Here is a 20,391-nt window from a genome sequence, read left to right on the forward strand (position 1 = left end):
AACCTTTGGTCTGTGCTTAGAAAATGCTGAAGGCCCAAACTAATTCAGCAATGCTCTGTGAAAACTGGGCTTAATGAATATGCATAAACTATCGTTCCAGATTAGCCTGTGTAGTCTGCCAGGCTTATCGGGGAGGACACTTTTCCCTTTTATGGAATATTTCTTTTAAAGAAAGATGACAATGACAGCTTTGAAAAGTAATTTTTTCACTTCATATTTATTTGCCCCAGGGAAGGAGAGTAAATGAGGCCATCTATCAACATTAATAAAAATTTATTATTCCCTACACAATTTCAACAATGGGACCAGATGTAGTTAACAAATTTTTATAATCAAATAAGGTTTCCATGGTAACCCTAAATATAATTATTATGGAAATTGTCAAACAAAATGAATGATTACATATATTTTTTATTACAGTTTTTGTAGGCTTCTTCTTCGTATTTATGATTGAATTTGATCAAATATTTATTATTCATCAATTATTTACTATATTGATGAAATTTACAATGGAAAACTTCACAATAACTTAATAAGTAAAATACTACTATTTGCATTGTGGCTCAAGGGATTGAACAAATTAAATATTGAGATGAAATGTATTAATATTGCTATCATTTAATTTAAAATGAGCAAATTCTACAAATAAGTCTTTTTATTAAAACTGTTTATGACATTTTTTATAAGGTTTTGTTAAATAATTTCTTTGATAGCCATGCATTACCAAAACACATAAGTACCGAACACATTTGATATTTCCCATCAAGTCTTCATGAGAATTTTCAAGCAAAGCATATGGATAAACATAAAGATCCCTTGTTAAGCCTTATCAAGTGGTAATTCACATAATTGTATATAGTGGGCAAACAAATAGATACTGGTATGTTGATGGATAATTTAAAAAATAGTTTGCTTTTCAAGTAAACGACTTCATCACCTCATGGAATGTGGCCTGTACTCCATTAAAATACTATAAAAGACATGTAAATCTGCCAAAGCAAGTGACATTGCTTGACATTGAACTCTTCACTGGATTGCCTCCTCTTAAGACCACATGACGCCTCTAAAGAATACTAATTCTATACAACTTAAGATGTCATTCACAAGTGGCGCCTTGATGAAGTGGGGAAAGAAAATGGCATCTTTTTCCTGACTGAATACTAATTTATATCATATCAGATGCTCATAAAAGTAATGAGAGTTCACAAGTTTGAATATGATGTATGGAGAAAGGTAAGGCATGGCATTAATTTGGAAACAACTGCCATGGTAATTTATAAAATATTGAAAGTTGTAAAAAATTCAAACAATGTATGGTATACTATTTTGTAAATTAGGACTAAGGAAAAACTTGTCAGCTTAATACAAATTTGATATTGAAGTGTCTATATTACTTTAAGAGTACCTACAATAAAAATGCCAGTAATTTCTCATTCTGAAAATATATAATAATTCTGCCAAAAACTTGTTCTGACATTTCTCATTAATACACATATTAAAGGCCAGTTTTTTGCTTATAGATATTTTTTATTTTAATATAGATTTACATGGATTGTCTGCCAACATTGCTTTCGCTCCAGGAAAGCATCATAATTCAATTAGTCAACTGAGAAAAACACACTTCATTCGTTAAGAACTTGAAGTATTCTTATTCAGAGCTGCTAAAGTCAACGGCAACAATAATTGCTTTAAACCATCATCTTGCATCATGCTGTCTGTTAATTAATATGAGCTTTGCTCTGGGAAAACAGGGTTAAATGCATAAGTGTAGCGTCCGAGATCAGCATAAGTGTAGCATCTGAGATCAGCATAAGTGTAGCGTCTGCAATCAGCATAAGTGTAGCGTCCGAGATCAGCATAAGTGTAACGTCCGAGATCAGCATAAGTGTAGGGACCGAGATCAGCCTAAGTGTATTGTCCGAGATCAGCATAAGTGTAGCGTCCGAGATCAGCATAAGTGTAGCGTCTGAGATCAGCATAAGAGTAGCGTCCAAGATCGGCATAAGTGTAGCATCCGAGATCAGCATAAGTGTAATGTCGGAGATCAGCATAAGTGTAGCGTCCAAGATCAGCATAAGTGTAGCGTTGGAGATCAGCATAAGTGTAGCGTCTGAGATCAGCATAAGTGTAACGTCCGAGATCAGCATAAGTGTAGCGTCTGAGATCAGCATAAGTGTATTGTCCGAGATCAGCATAAGTGTAGCGTCCGAGATCAGCATAAGTGTAGCGTCTGAGATCAGCATAAGTGTAGCGTCTGAGATCAGCATAAGTGTTGCGTCCGAGATCAGCATAAGTGTAGCGTCTGAGATCAGCATAAGTGTAGCGTCTGAGATCAGCATAAGTGTAGTGTCCGAGATCAGCATAAGTGTAGCGTCCCAGATCAGCATAAGTGTAGCGTCCGAGATCAGCATAAGTGTAGCATCCGAGATCAGCATAAGTGTAGCATCCAAGATCAGCATAATCATCATAATTCAATTAGTCAACTGAGAAATAACACACTTCATTTGTTATGAACTTGAAGTATTCTTATTCAGAGCTGCTGAAGTCAACGGCAACAATAATTGCTTTAAACCATCATCTTGCATCATGCTGTCTGTTAATAAATATGAGCCTTGCTCTGGGAAAACAGGGTTAAATGCATAAGTGTAACTTCCGAGATCAGCATAAGTGTAGCGTCTGAGATCAGCATAAGTGTAGCGTCTGAGATCAGCATAAGTGTAGCGTCTGAGATCAGCATAAGTGTAGCATCCGATATCAGCATAAGTGTAGCGTCCGAGATCAGCATAAGTGTAGGGTCTGAGATCAGCATAAGTGTAGGGTCCGAGATCAGCATAAGTGTAGGGTCCGAGATCAGCATAAGTGTAGGGTCTGAGATCAGCATAAGTGTAGCGTCCGAGATCAGCATAAGTGTAGGGTCCGATATCAGCATAAGTGTAGCGTCCGAGATCAGCATAAGTGTAGTGTCCGAGATCAGCATAAGTGTAGGGTCCGAGATCAGCATAAGTGTAGCGTCCGAGATCAGCATAAGTGTAGCGTCCGAGATCAGCATAAGTGTAGGGTCCGAGATCAGCATAAGTGTAGCGTCCGAGATCAGCATAAGTGTAGCGTCCGAGATCAGCATAAGTGTAGGGTCCGAGATTAGCATAAGTGTAAGGTCCGAGATCAGCATTAGTGTAGCATCCGAGATCAGCATATGTGTAGCGTCAGAGATCAGCATAAGTGTAGGGTCTGAGATCAGCATAAGTGTAGGGTCTGAGATCAGCATAAGTGTAGGGTCTGAGATCAGCATAAGTGTAGCGTCCGAGATCAGCATAAGTGTAGTGTCCGAGATCAGCATAAGTGTAGGGTCTGAGATCAGCATAAGTGTAGGGTCTGAGATCAGCATAAGTGAAGGGTCCGAGATCAGCATAAGTGTAGCATCCAAGATCAGCATAAGCAGTCCGCACAGGTCAATCAGCACATGGCACTTTCTGCCTACACTGGATTTTCATTTAGAAGAGACTTCCTTTCAACAAAATAATCATAAAAGCGGAATGTGTCCTCCCTGGTTAGCCTGTGCTGACTTGCATTTAGCTCCAATTTTTCCAGAGAAAAGCTATTATATTGTTCTTAAAACATGTGTAAAACTTGAGTGTTAATAAGGTTTTACTATAACACTTTAAGGAACAAGACTTTATAATTGCCAAGCAATATAAGTCCTCTACCGGTGAAACTCAACCATTTTCAGCAATATTTCTAGTCTATTTGTTGCCATAAGCTACCAGAATTCATGATGTAGGAACAAAAAGAAATGACGTGCATAATCTCCATATTGCCATCAATCCATATTTCAAGTTTCATGAAAAAATATGAATAATTTTAAAGTTATCGCAGGATCCACTATTTTCAGCAATGTATCTAGTCTATTTGTTAATATTTGTTGCCATAGCAACCAGAATTCTTGATTTAGGAATAAAATAAAATGACATGCATAATCTGCATATTGCCATCTATCCATTTTTCAAGTTTAATGAAAAAATATTTAGGAACTTAAAGTTATCGCATCCAGAAAAGTGTGACGGACTGACTCACAGAGCGAAAACCAGAAGTCCCTTCCGGTTTTACTGGTAGGGGACAAAACTGCTCTGCCCCAGGCAGTCATGTTTTTCAACACACCAGTTCCATTTTCAATCTTGTCCAAGATGTCATTGGGATATATCTTCTGACCAATTTTCATGAAGATTGGAACATAAATGTGGCCTCAAGAGTGTAAAAAGGGTTTTACTTTAGCCATATTAAAATGCCGTGCCTGGTAGTCATGTTTTTCAACCAACTTGAGCCATTTTGAAACTCGTCCAAGATATTTTTAGGACACATCTTCTGACCAAGTTTCATGAAGATTAGACAATAAAATTAATGTGGCCTCAAGAGTTTAAATAAGGCAAATCTTGACTGCGCACGACAGACAAATCACAAAAGGTGATGACACAAAAGCTCACCAATAAACATTGTGCTCAGGTGAGCTAATAACATATACATTTAAACACAAAAGATAACATACTAACATCACCTAACAATTTATCCAGCAGTGCAATTTTTTGCCTCTATTTGCAAGCCTTTTCACCTTAAAATCACCAACTAATTTCATTTCCTCTGTCCCCTGAATAAATATACATGCTTTGCCTCCCGATTCGGGAAGGACTGTCCTGATTTTAGCATGATTGTCCCTCTGTTCATACATAATAATTGTTCTGACATTCAAACAAAGCTTGTTTCATTAGTTGACTATAAAAGTTGCAAATGACCAATTGATAGGTTACTTGATTACAAACCCTTTTTCAAGTAACTTAAACATCATTTTAATTTCACTGTTACATTAACAACCACAATGTCCATGATCGAGGCTTTCACAGCAACCAGAAGAATAAGTTCTTTGAATGATATTAGTTCTTAACTTCAAAAAGATATCATTCAGTATTAATCACACAGCTTCATTTAATCATGTTCTGTAATCAATTGCATGCCCAGAGACATCTTCGAAAGGAAAATTCATTTCTACCTTTTCATAAAAAGTTGGCTGTCATGCAATATTTACATAAATCTACCATTGCCGATTTTATTAGACACTTCTGAACAGACCTGGAAGGCAATACCAACATCAAAAACAAATCAAAGACCTTGTCATTAGCTCCATGAGTGGACTTGCAGCAATGATTACTGAAAATTATTTGAATAAAAAGTTGTTAATGCTTGTTGTGGCGGCTGTGAGTTGACATTATGTAGGAGAGGAATACCAAGGTAGATATAAACTGCCATGATGATCAAAGCCAAGTTATCAGGAAATATGAGGAATTGAGTTGATTAGATGAAGGGAATAAAACATTTCAAATGGCCAGACCTTTGCTATAGTTGAAATGGTCATTATTTATTCAATTGCAATAAAACAAAATAAGATAAGTTGCGTACATTGATGCCTCTACAACAAATGTTTGGAAACAGACAATTCTTTCTTTATAAATAGAGTGACATGAGAACACACAGATTTGAATCATATACTTAAAACTTGTAAAAAAGTACAGAATGTAATATCTTTGCTGAAACATAAACAGTCAAAATTCCTTTCTTAATGATTATTCCAACATTTAGATCATCAGCTGCAAAAGCTTAAGCAGTCTCAATCTTCCAAGCAATTAAGGTCGAGTTGAACACACAACATTTTGGGACTATATTTATTATATTCTATCAAGGTACAACTCAAAAAGGCCATAAATGTGCCAAAGCTGGTCACAGACATAATTCCTTTCTTCACCATCATCTAAACACTAAGTCCCCGGTAATGTAAACGTTGAATCATCAGGGCCCTCGTTTTTCACTTTTTACCGCCGAATATCGGCAGCTTCCCCCATGAAAAAAGTATACCATTTCCCCTTTTTCAGCTAAAAATTCCCCCTCTAAAAAAAGAAAACAATTTTTTTTTTTATTTAAATTTTATATCTATGTTGCCAGCTGGTATCGTACTACTAACCTTTGATTAAATGTATATTTATGTAAATCACATTAAAATATAGCAATTTTAGGTGTTGAATGGTTGGTGAAAAGATCTTCTAAAATTCCCCTTTTCGCCCAAAACGACGCGAAATTCCCTCCCATGAGGGACGTGGGTGGCTTCGAACTTGAACCTGAGCTAACAAAGTTTGAGCAAAATCTACTCAACAGTTTACTATGAGTTGAAAACACTACACACAATAATTGAATTCAGATCAACTAAGTTTTATATAAAAAAATAAAGTGTTTTGTTTTGTTTTCATTGAATAACTAACTCTTCACTTGGTGTATTCTTATTTAAAGGAATGGGATTTCCTTTCTTATTTATTTACTATTTTTTACTTTTTCACGACCCTGCAAGAAATGGAAACTGTGCCGAACATTAAAGCTACAGTGAAATATGTATGTACATAAAACATCAGATGCAAACAATTTTAGGCCATCTAATCAAACATTAGCTGGCTTCAGTCATTAGGAATAAATGAGCCCAACATTTGAAATTGATACAGAATCAACACTTGCATTCTAAAATTATTGTGGAGCAATAACTATTCTGTTGATACTGTAATGTGAGATTCATTGCCTATACATGTCACCCAAATATAAACAAGAAATATCTTTAAAAAAGATATACGGCGTTGATAGTTCAATGAATGAGATCAAGGATAGCGAATGTCTTTTTTCTGTGCAGTTCTTAGCTGCATCACACGCAGTACGGGATGTTACGTGGAGTTTTCGCGGCTTATTTTACATTTTTACATATTGCTGGTCATAAACCTATAGATACAAAACAGAAAACCAAAAGAAGAATGGAAGTGAAATTAAAACCGGCCACACGAGAAGTATCCGTATTTATAGGCGCGTTCTTCGAACAAACCTGTTTTAGTGGTTTGATTCGATTATTAACAGTATCGATAATCATCGCGCTCATGCTTAATACATTGGTCAATATGGTGGAATAATTATTGTTAAATTAATCAAAAATAATATTTATCATTGTTTTGTTGAAAACACATTAAGAATCTACATATTTCTGGTCTAAAGAAAATTCCAGGTCACCTAGTTCACGGATAGCGTATTTATTATATAACTATTATTTTACTGGCCGCGAACTCCGGAGATGACCTGTATATAAACTCTGACATTCATACACTGGCCGCGAATTGACCCGGGTTGAAATGCAATGTATTAAAGTGAGGCCTCGCTTCCACTGCTCTTTATACTTTTACATGTTAACATGTTGACAAGAATATGGAAGTAAGTACTAAATATGAGAACATAGCCTTTAAATATAAACGCGTTGCGCTGGTAATTCTCTGAAAATAAAAGGTGTACGCACAAACTGTATTTATGTCGAGAATTGAGTGTAAAACTGTTCTATCTATTAAGCCTTTTCATTAGAAATAAAATTGTTTCATGCAGTAAAACAGTGTTACAAAGACGCGGATATGTTTCCAATGTTCTGGTGGAATACTCAAATCAGCCAATGGAATAAATGAAGTGTATTCATTCGTACCTAGCCGCGGGAAATTTTATTTGAATTTTATTGGACACTTACAAAGGTCAGGAGAGGTGAAAAGCTGGCTTAATTCAGCTTACGCCGAAAAATGCAAAATGATTTATGGATTCACATGTTTTATATTTATGCAATAAAGGGATAACAGACTACCGTAACAAACTGATTTCTTTCAGTAGAAAATTAATAAGTTCAAATAAATGTATGGTCCTTATGTGAATCTGAAATAAGCAAATTTATTCCTATTTATCAGACATGCTAAAAACTTAAGTTTTTTTTTTAAACTCTGACTTCAATGGCATTGAATACTTCAAATATTGTAATTTGTTTATAACTTTGACCTAGAACCAAATTGAAATACTTTAACTATTATGAGCTGTTTATAACTTTGACCTAGCAATGTCAGTACTTCAACTATAATGATCTGTTGATTACTTAAACCTGGCAATGAAAACTTCAAAATTATGAGTTGTTTATAACTTTGATATAACACTTTTTTATTTCAAACAGTAGAAAATCATACAGCCAAGTACGCTTAAAAGTAAATACCAATCTGTGATGCAATATAAGTTCACATTACCAACGTAAAATCACAAAATGTGCATACCAACTGAACAGAAAATACAACAACCCAATGGCATTTACACGTAAAACAAAACATATGATATTATTAATCCCCTGGCTCTATATAATGTAATATACAGTACCTGCATATGTTACATTTTATTTGTCATATGAGATCTCTTTGGAATAATCATGTAAATTAACTGCATTCAAAGGCAATAATCACAAGCTGTATGGATTCCAAGCATGCTCACCTGAACACTAATTCAATTATTGTAAGTGTTGTAGAGGCCATATGAAAACAATATATCCATTAAGATAGCAGTTTTCATTATCATCAATGTGTTTGAGGTTTATTAATGACAGTACTGAAGATAAACATTCAAATGTAAGAAGTTCCATGGTATTTGTAAGTGTATTATTATGGTTATTTGTCATAAGTTAGAGCAAACTATTTACCTCTTTGCTGGAGCTTCAATTTCGTGCAGCTTCAATCTTGTGTAGTTTTAATTGCATGTAGCTTCAATCATGTTCAGCTTAAATCATGCAGTTTCAATCATGTATAGTTTCAATTGAGTGTAGCTTTAATAATGTGCAGCTTAAATCATGTGCAGTTTCAATCGCATGTAGCTTCAATCATGTGCAGCTTAAATCATGTGCAGTTTCAATCATGTGTTTTTTTCAATCATGTTTGGCTTCAATCACGTGCAGTTTCAATTACATAGTTCTTCAATCATGCAGCTACAATTATGTGTAGCTCAAAACATGTATTGCTAGCAATACTTTTCAGATGCTCAGGGTTGTTCCTGTATTGTTGTATGATTATGATGTCCAATTTTCATCTGAAACAATTGATAGCTTCACTCATACAAATGTTTGTATAAAATGAACCATGTGCAGCTTTGACAATATTTTCAAAGTATCTGGATTCAACCATGTCCATATTGAATGATTAGTAAATTCAATCATCAGTAAATTCAATGATCACTGAATTCAGTCTTGTCAAACTTTGTAAACTTCTTGCATCCAATGTTGTGTGTATTCAATCACTTGCATTTTCAATCAGTCATAGGTTCAATCAAGTGTCAAGTACAATTATGACTTCAATGGTGCAAGTGTGGACAACTCAGAGATCTTCTTTTATAGTAGAACATTTCTGAAAATAAACAATATTTATTCATTACATTGAAGGGAATACCTATTTGTAAAAGGTGTCCAATATCCACTTCTGTCTGCATTCAAAGTTTAAAAAAACTTCTATATTTAACATTATTTTGCTCATATTTAATCATTAAATATTACTTGACACAAAGAAAATGATCTTTTTTCTTCTTTTTTTGTATTTGACGACACTAAGAAAGTGTTAAAAGACATTATAATTCAAATAAAGTATGCATACCATCACAAATTTCAATGAACATTGCATTGAGTCATATATGCCTTGTTGTTCCACTGAATTTCACATCATTATCAAAGACATTTCTATTCATGATAAATCTGCTATGTCAAAATTTGTATGAAAAAGCAAAAAAACAATTATTCAGCCTTGCTTCAATATAAAGGCTCTGTATATCATCTCTTGATTAATTAAAATGTTTCTTGTAACAACCAACATTTTTTACAAGTACATTATTAACAGGTTTTGGGCCTGGAACCGGTCTGTCTAGAAAACATTTTGGACCTGTTACCCAAAGATAAGGAGGAACCACTCTCTTATCATGCCATAATATTTCAACCACGTACAAACCAACACAGAACCAGTAAATTTTAAAATACATGTTAGAGTAATCAGGACAAGTCAGTTAACACCATCCAGGAAAAACTCTCCTGAAGGAATCTGTCAACACTCCATTTTTCAATTTAAGATTAATGAGAGATGTGCTATGAGTAACCCAGCTGGAGAATCAAAGGTGATGTGATATAAGAAATGTATGCCTCAATGTAACCCTGAGGTTTGTTTCTTAGGTCATATGATTTCATGAGAAACAAACCTTGCCATAATCTTCATATTATCATGGAAGCAATCATCATCATGATACATCTCACAACCAACAGGTCAACCACCGCAGTATTTGTCTTTGTTAATGTTTATTTTTTCTGCAATAACCCTTCATATCAACTATAAATATATTAATGTCATAGCTTTTATAAGAACTTGTTCAATGGATTTAGTATTTAAAGGAAATCATTTAATGAAGCTAGAAACAAAGCCCTGATATTTGGAAAGTTTCTAATAGTTATAACAACAAGAAAAGAGTGCCTGCCCTAGACTCAAACTTGGGACCTCCAGATGAAAAACCTATGGTGCTTGCACTACACCATGCCGTCTTTTGAATTAAAAAGGTATTTAAAAATGCTATATTGGTAATACTCATTTTTGCTTGGAGGGATTACCTATGCCATTAAAAAGGGCACCAATAGGAAATTTGGTTAAATCTGAACTTAACATTGGCATATAAAATTGGATAAAACTGGCTATATTCAACGAGAAGAATGTTCACACATTCCAAAGTAAATCTCATTTCATAAAATGGGGCCTGTTTATAAGAAAATTTGTATTGTTGCATATTGATATATAAGTGTTAATGTTGTATATTAAAGTAAGCTGCAGAGCTATATATTAACCAAGCATCATGATAATGCAATTCGTTAAAGCAATGTCATACTCTACTGTTATTTTTTGTATTGTTGCTGAGCCACGAGTTTGAAACCACTTGACTTTTATTTTCTTATGACGACTCGCATATTTATTTCAATCAAATTTAGCACTTTGTACATGTATTACATTATATTATTTTAACTTAATTAATATGTTTAAATTATGAGCATTTATGTAAAATAAAATAATTTACTATTTAGTTCAATTCCAGTAATTGTTGTTCTGTGCCATGCTGCCTTAAATATTGATGAAAAGCATTACAAAGCATTACTTGATTATCAATAAATGAAAAATTGCAAAAATTGAACAAAAGAGAAACATGTAAAACTATTTTACCATCTTAACCAATATGTCAAACAAACAAAGTAGTTCTTTTGATTTGCATACCTTTAATGTTGCTTTTGATAGGTCTATATAGTCTAACCTTAAACATGAAAACCTGTTGGACTTTAAGTTTCTTTCGTTCACTGACCAGACAGATTCAACAATCTTTAATAGTAAATGAATCACAAACATTTTCTGAAAAATTATTACAGGCACTAATTTCCTGAATAACACCCCAGATGATTATTTTCAAATTTTCTTCCCAAGAAAAGGAATGCCCAGAGGCATCAAAGGTGTTCAGGCTCACGCTTTATCTTAATAAGTTTGACTCTTAGCTGAGGAAAGGCTCAGATTGTTCACTGGCAGCTAGCAGTGAGGTCAGGCAAGGCTGTGAGGTCAGGCAAGGCTGTGGAAACAATCAGTAATCAATCAGGGCAGCACCCAGTAAATCTTGTTTTCTAAATTTACTAGTGAGTTCAACATCTTTTATGATATCTAGAGTAAAACTTGTGACCAAGACATTATGTATGATTTGATAGTAATTTGTGATGATTATTATTATTATTCTGCATTAAAGGTTCACATGAAGCCATTATTTGGACTATTTTAATAAAATCAATATTATCTTTAATTATAATGGAAAACTTTGTTTACTAATTGTCTTAATTATTATCAACATAAAATACATGTAGACATGTAAGAATATTCACAAGAAGTGTTAAATTAATGAGTAACTGTTAAATAAATCTGATTTTGATTAGGTCATAATTTTATTAAACATCTTGCATCATTCTGTCACATGATTGGCCAAAATAATAGTTGGAAGATGTTTGCAATTAAAAATCTAAAACAAAACACATGTTATCATGTTGATTCTTTATGCAAATAATTAAAGTTCTATCTGTGGAAGATCTTTGAGGTTTCCTCTCTATTCAGACCTGGAATATTTCATTCTTTGTAAGAGAGATATTAATGATTAATTAGTGTGTGTAATGCTCTCTTCCTTCATTGAGAATGGAAATAAAAAGACACTAATTGTGGAGGAAATAAATCCTGTATAGTGTCAGTAATGGTAAATTTAATTTCACATGTTTGAACCTTTCTAGTAAATCAATTGTTCGTGATGTTGCATTTCCTTACATGCCAAGCATTTCAAGATGGAAAGGTTTTTGTACCTGAAAAGCCAAATAAAATGTGTCATTGACAGATTGCTTTGCTAACTTATAATTAATATTTTTTTCTAAGTAACCTTTCCTGCTAAAAATATAAATGTATTTTTTTGGCACAAATTTAGCAATAAAAAATCTGCTGTTGATTTTTGATTTACCCAAATATGAACAGTGATTCATGCAAATTTGTACCAAAAAAGGGATACACTCTTGATGAAATCAAATCAAAATAACTGAAATAATTATTAACATTTGATAACTTTCCCACCTATTTTATTTTGTATTTAATGACATTTTTCACACATATGAAAGACATAATAATTTTCAGTACAGTTGTAGATAACTTTCCCATCTACTATATATTTTATGTACTAGGTAAAGACATTTTTCAAACATAGAAACTCTGTGAATAAGTCCCATGTTCAAGCAGATCATTGTGGGTGTTTTTCTTGTAATGTGCTGCCACAGGGTGGTGCCAATCATTGCTGGCAATGGGGAGTCCTTTCTAAGAAAGTTCCCTGTAAAAGAACCCAGCAATATTAACTGCCCAGAAAGATTAGATACCTTGTTCCTGGGGGGGAACACTGGGATGCCTGTTGCTCTTTTAAGCAAAGACATATGTATCAATTTTCTCCAGTAATGTGTAAAACAAGACCAGAACTTCTCAATATAATTTTGCTTTCCCTATAGACATTTGGAAACATAATTTAATTAAGAAAAGCAACTTGCGAGCCGACTTCATTACTGTTATATGTGTATATGTTGTGGGGCTAAGATTAGAAACAAACATGCTGAGAATGTAATCAAATGTTCTTATCCTTTTCTTGAAATAAAAGACTAGGTTGTGTGTCAATAACTTCTCAATTTTGGAGGGAAAACTGTTTTTTCTAGACACAACCATTAACAGAGTGTTGAGAAATTGCCCCATGAAAACAATGAAACACTCTCCAGAAGTCAACAGCAGGAAATAAAAAAAATGTTGACACAATTAACAATCTTGATACAATACAATTTCTTCCAGAAGTTAGTAATTTGGAGGCAAGATTGAAGTAAACAATGTGAAATGAAAATGCTAAAACAAAATCCCATAAAATAAGTTTTTTTTTGTTATAAAAATTTCTGACTGTTTAACACTAATGGTTCGAATTGTTTAAGACATGGATAATATTTTTTAAGACATTGCTATGATAATTTTATGCAATTTATATTGAAATAGATTTTATAGTAGCTTAAAATTTTTACTGGGATAAATGGTTTTACTGGATATATTACAACAACAGCAGAATGTTAGCCATGGCTCTGAGAGTGCAAATTGAACAGGGAACCTTTTTTTAGATGAAATAACTCATTTTAACCTATTGTTTCCTTTTTATTGGGATATCCATAAATCCAACCATATGATAACACATTGTAGTACCAGTATTAATATAATTACACATTATAGGTACCAGTACATTACAATTGTTTAGTTTTTGATCAAACCAAAAGCATTTGAAGAAGCTATAATTCTATCCAGGTCTACACTTGACAGACAAAATGTCAGTTGAGACAAAAACAAATTGAACAAGGCTATTGCCAAGCAATATTGTCCCCTACTGGCTCCACTATTGTCAGAAATTCCACCATTTTCAGATGATTTTTTTGGTTGTCATAGCAACCAGAATTTTTGACGTAGGAACAAAATGAAATGACGTGCATAATGTCCATATTGCCATCTAGCCATGTTGCAAGTTTCATGAAAAAATATTAAGAACTTTTAAAATTATCGCAGGATCCAGAAAACCACCATTTTCAGCAGTATGTCTAGTCTATTTGTTGCCTTAGCAACAAGAATTTTTGACGTAGTAACAAAATGAAATGATGTGCATAATGTCCATATTGCCATCTATCCATGTTTCAAGTTTCATGAAAAAATATGAAGAACTTTTAAAGTTATCGCAGGATCCAGAAAAGTGTGACAGACAGACTGACAGACAGACAGACAGACAGACAGACAGACAGACAGACAGACAGACAGACAGACAGACAGACAGACAGACAGACAGACAGACAGAATCACAGACGCACAGAGCGCAAACCAAAGGTCCCCTCCGGTGAAACCGGTAGGGGACAAAAATAATCAAGTTAAGGTAAACCAAATTGTTTCTTGCTTATGTTTTTTGCACCTTAATTTAGAAGTACACACTTATTGCTATAATTAAGAGACCTCAAGGTAGCTAAAGACCTTATCTTGGAAACACTGGCTTGATTAATTCCAACTGTTTGTAGTAATAGTGCATCAATGTAATATTTTAATTAACCATGTTTTTTCAATGAATGTCATTATCATTCAACATAATCAGAATGCCATATTGGAATATTCTATTGAGTTAATAAGACATTTATTTTGATATATATACCTGTATTTAAAAACATATTTATCTAATAGTTTGATTTTAATAGCATTTACTTCACACTGTAAACGTATATAAGCTGTATATTTTGAGCATTTATATAGTTTTAGACTCCTATAATGTTGACCATAACAAAAATAAAAAATAAATAATGAAATATTAATAAAAAAAACAAACTATCTTTCAATGGGTTTGGTTATAAAACTTGGATTAAAATCCTGATTATCTTTATAACAAAGTTGAATTAAAATTTTGTCTTAATGAGTCACTTTTCATGAACTTCACAAACTTCCATAATATTTCCAAGACGATCTATCAAAGTTGGATACCTTATCATTCCATGTGTACCCTTTGATAAAATCGGTGCATTCAGAGTTACTAAGTACATGTTCCCATTTTGTACATGGTGTACTCTCCAAGAATTTAATGTTCAATCCTTTTTCCTTAGAAAAAAACCCTTAAAAGCATTCCAATGATTTGTTTAAGGCAAGTTAAAAGCAGTGTTCAATACATTATGCTGTTTTTGTTTCCCCGGTTAATAAAGATTTCGATATTGGAAAAGCGTTTCATGATGGTTCAACAATGACATTGATGACATTGATTGCGTGAAAGACCCTTTCAGTTTAATTGCTAATAGAAAAAGTACTTGAAATACGGTCGGAGGTCAGGACAAAACAAAGTAAGAATTTATGCTTGTGGACCAAGAAATGTGTCAATATTTTGCTTTTTTAAAAATCTATTTTACATTGAATGTTTTTTTCGGTCTGTTTGAATCTGGCTGTTATTCTAGAAGCCCTGTAATGAATCAACATAAGTTGTAAATTTAGTACTTGAGGAAGTTCAAAGCACTAAAATGGTGATCGAGTAAGAAAGTAATTCGAACTTTTAGACGAACATTAGCAATTCAAGAGAATTCAACTTATGTATCACAAGAGGTTTGTATTGGAGCATAAAACAGTTTTTTCCTACAAAGTGGAGGTCCGAATTACAACCATTTCCAGATTTTGGTAATGACTGTAAGTATGAAGTTTCAACCTTATTATATAAAATGAAACACAGCTCTGGTTTTGATGATTGCTGCATACTGTTTGGTTGAGAATTAAAGACTTCAATATATTCTGTAACAATTCTTGTTAATAGCTTATGAACAATATTGGCAAACAACTTCTGTGTATTTTATAAAATAAAGAACCCGAATTTTCTTGATTGGTAATGAGACATACATTCATCAGGCTTTTTACTGTCTAATTGCATTAAGAGACGAGTAAGTGTAATGCGAGTTAGTGCACTTCTGCAGCAATCAATGTAAACCCCGACAGGATTTACTTTTTCACATAATATTATTAATAGGACCCAGTCTGGTTTTAGAGACAAATATGTTAACAGAATTATGAGGGAGTGATAAGCAAGGTTCTTTTTTAGTCTCAGACTTTAATATCTTGAATGCTAGTCTGAATCGGGAGTGAGTTATATATATTCTGGCATGATAGATTGTCTATAAAGATTGTGCAGTTATGCGCTGATTAATCATTCCAATTGAAGTACCTTAAAAATGGGAATCAATTTAGAGCTCTTACTTCTGTCATCACAATTACCCTTTGTATCCAGCATTTTCAGCACCAGCAGATTAACTTGGAATCAAAGTGATAAATAGAATACAAAACAAGGAAAGGATTCATTAATAATCATCTTCCAACAGGTTGTCTCAAATTATGTCAGAAATGTTTAAGCATCACATTATTGTCATACTTCTGTTTGTATTTGCCTCACATGGTCTTATTTAACAGACATTTTACATGTTTGTTAGAATTCTTATATTTTGAAATACTATATAAACACATCTGAACTACATATATTTTTTGGTAACTACCAGTCAATTCTAACCTTTCTTATCATTCAGTTTGTGCAACATAGGCAATAGGGATATTTCTACAGTTCAAAAATATTTTTTAAAGAATTAAATTTAGCAGTTTTTATCCTTTACTAAATTAGCCCTTCAATTCACAATAGTGAAACTGCTAATGTGTTTTTGAACTAAACACAAACAAATGTTATGCACCAAAATAACCTTTAAACAGCTAAATAAATCCCGTAAATCATTTTGAACAGATTTCCCAATCTTGAGAAAAGCCAGACAAGTTGGAATGGCTTCAATACTTCCAGAATCTTGTATTTGTGAGTAATTGTGTCTGTTGTGGATTTTTAATTGTGTTTAAAATTTTACTGATTAGAAAACAACAATGACATTTCATATATAAACTGCTATTGCAAGGTCATATATACTTATTACCAAATTGCTATCTCACAAATCTAGCAAATGTATTTTTATCTTAACATTTTATGTAAAAGGCTATTTATTTGTTTGCATTATTAAAATATGAAAAGAGGTATTATTATTTGTAAATAATACTATGAAATTAAAAAACACAGGAAAATCTATCAAACTTATTTCCAGTTTCTGTTTGAATTCAATAAACTATGTCATTTACAAAATGATTCTTCAGACTAATAAAACACTGTTTATTTCCAACGCCTGTTTAAAAAAAAAGCAGGTGAGCTATTTAATGTTTTTTAATTGCACTATACACTACAATACCAATTAAAAGTAAACCCGTTTATTATGATTGTAAAACATATTTTTTTAAATGTTAAATGATGATTATTTTGTGGATAATATTTAAAATAAACTTATTAGCTGTATTATTTGTCAGCCTTGTATGTTATGTTATTATTTCTATATAACAGCCCATTAGTCCATCAGAAATTCCTCAGCTAAATATAAGCATTATTATCATTGTCTGTTTTCAAAATATAATTCCACAGAAGGCTGGCATTCACTGGTCTTGAAATGGATCCTTGATATCCTATGTTAAGACAAAACCTCTTATCAGACGAAAGTAAGCAGAAAATTAGATTATCAGTATTTTATGTGTAGGATTTAGATTTTATTATCAATATGATTTTGGCAAAACGAAGGTCTGTCAAACTAATGATGCTTAGAGTTTGAAAGTTCTGCATCTGTTTTTGCAGTAAATTATCAAAATGCTATCTGTACAGTGGTGTGTGAACAAAAGTTTTGGCTTTGCATTGCCGTGTTTAAGCCTTCTATATCAAAACAGCTAAATTTGCCAGCCAGTCATGTTCTATTTCAATTCATTGTAATTCATTATTTTTAATACTACCAATGATGCAATTGTTATGTCGTTAATTTGTATGAACACTTGTATGTAAGTGATTACTTCTGGGCTATATATTAGTTTCCCTTCTTGTGATTTTTCTGGAGTCTTTTGTCATTATATGTTCATTATTTATTTATAATTATGTGCAATTAATTGCTTTTAAAAACTTTGCAGACAAGTAAAATGTCCAAACACTTCATAGCAAGTTACTAGTAATTGAGTTACTCACCAGTAACAAACAAACATTATGCTTCGATATTCCATTTCCAAGGAGAATGAAAGATCCATCAATTTTATGTCTTAATTGTATAACAATTTCTTTCAAAATGTTTTCCCCCAAAAGTCACTTTTATGCACAAAATTATTTCAAGTCCATGTAAGAAAACACTTGGTATGCGAATAAATGAACTCTAATTGAAAGTTCCATTTAGTTGGGAAATTGTTCCTTTTTGCTTTATCCTCTCATATGAAATATAGAGATAAACTCAATTTTACCTTGGCCATGTCAAATACCCAGCAAGACTCACTATCAGTGCTATGCAGCCGTGCTACTATAGGGCACGTTCTTGCAACTCGCCAGCCTATCAGATGCCGCGATATTCAGCGATATTTATGGCGGCTTGCCTCTCAGATACCTAGCTCGTCTTCGGTCTCCTCAGTCTCCAATAAACTGAGCCAGTAGACTGATGTTGCCGCAGTAGTTGGGTAATTCAGCGTGAAATGCTCGATTACGATACCTTGTAATTTTGATTTCACGGTGATTTCTCTTTGTGTTACGATCTATCACGCCTTTTTTTGCACGTGTACGGTTGTTTGGAATTGACGTGTATGTTTGACACTCGTATCGAATAATTTGTTGTGAAATAATTTTAAATACGAGTATGGATATTTAACTATTCGAATTACATTGTAGTACAATTAGTAGAATAAATGCTGTTTTTTCCCCATAAATTTGAGTTATTTATACCGTAATGTATATGACGGCGTCTTGTTGATATGTTGGATATACATAACTGAAAATGCAGATGTTATTTGTTCAGATGTCTTTAAGCTCACGGAACGCCCTAAATAGTACATACACTGTAATTGTTTCTGTATTGAATTTGGTTCCGTCCAGAAAGGCATGTTTTGTTGACTCTGTTAAGTAATTTATACGAAAATAGTTACCGTAAAAAATACGTCATCTGTTAAAAGATTAATATACGGACAAGCGTTTGCATAGAATGGCCTTAATAAGACCATGATTTTCTTAAAGCACAGTTTTAATTTTATGTGTCCTATTTTAGTTTCAAAAACATAACTTGACGCCTTAAACAATCACATGCAAGCACATTATGACATGTATACCGGTTATCTTTGTAAATTCGAAAACAATGGCACCTCACATTTGGAAATGGAGGCAAAATAGGAATCTTATCTGGACATTCAGGACCAATATCACCCATGAGCTTCAATGCCCCGGGAAAGGCCTGCATATTTAATTGAATCCGTGCCATATGTTTTTGATGAAATTTCAGAAGACTTGTTTTGATAGCATTGCAATTCTCATTTCAGCAATTACTTTTTGGAGATAAGAATTCTTCTAAATATACCGGTACGTGTAACCTTAAGAATTGTTGCACATTTAAACGTATATGTACGTTAGTAGTTACATAACAGTGAAGATCTTCACTCAAACAGAATTGGATCACTTAAAGGAATCTACATGTCCCATGGCCAAGGACGGGATTAAAATGTTACGCGGCGAAAATCAATATTGTCTTTGTAATGTATGAAATGAAATGACTTTTATTTGAGTACTTTATAATCCTATAGCATGTTGGAGTTAATTCTCCTGGGTCTTTTTGTTGCCGGTACATGTAGCTGTTAGGAAAAAATGTTAAGCATGAATTAAAACATATATATCCACTTTAATACGCTATGCATCTTTGCTATTGATCGAACGTGCTAGATTCCGTATTCGCGAGGAGACATCTGTTCAGTGTACGATTCTGCACGGACATCCAACCAATGAAACTACACATTATTTAACAGTGCATGTACTATTAAGTTACTGATCTTTTTGCATTATTAACATTTATCCGTTCGAATAGTGTCAGATCAAATGGTCATTTCTATCCAGACTTCATTCGAATGGTATTTCAAAATGAAAGTTCATTTGTCTTTCGCTTGCTCATAAATATGTATGAAAACTCGATTTGTTAAGTCTTTCTCCTACAGTATGTTATCTAGTGGCAACGGACTATACACCGTTGGGTTCGACAATAGATTCATCCAATGGTAAAATGGTAAAAAAACAAATCTACATATACATTTAAGCAACGGCAACACCATCAAAAAGGTAGTGCTTACATTTTTACGTTTTTGGGGAAACCAGTTTATTTCAATTTAATGTAGTATAGTGTTTGGAATGATGCGAATTAACATAAACCGTTTCTCATGAAGATGACATAATTGACAGTTTAAGCAATACGACTATTTAAGAAGATTTCAGAACTTATAACTTTTAATAAGATATTTTTTTGTTTATTTTTTATTTTCTGCTAGTGTTGTAAAAAAATTG

General features: G+C 33.1%; 1 protein-coding gene across 1 annotated transcript in view; it reads right to left on the bottom strand.

Moving 5' to 3' along the window:
- LOC127871286 (alpha-mannosidase 2x-like) overlaps positions 1 to 9,244 on the bottom strand; it is a 34,703-nt gene extending 25,459 nt beyond the window's left edge. Inside the window, exon 1 of the mRNA XM_052414054.1 lies at positions 8,564 to 9,244. The gene's annotated coding sequence lies outside the window, so the exon portion shown is untranslated. The remainder of the gene's footprint in view (positions 1 to 8,563) is intronic.
- Between the last annotated feature and the right edge of the window lie 11,147 nt (positions 9,245 to 20,391).

Source organism: Dreissena polymorpha, chromosome 3 (assembly GCF_020536995.1).
Source record: "Dreissena polymorpha isolate Duluth1 chromosome 3, UMN_Dpol_1.0, whole genome shotgun sequence".
Lineage (NCBI taxonomy): Eukaryota > Metazoa > Mollusca > Bivalvia > Myida > Dreissenidae > Dreissena > Dreissena polymorpha.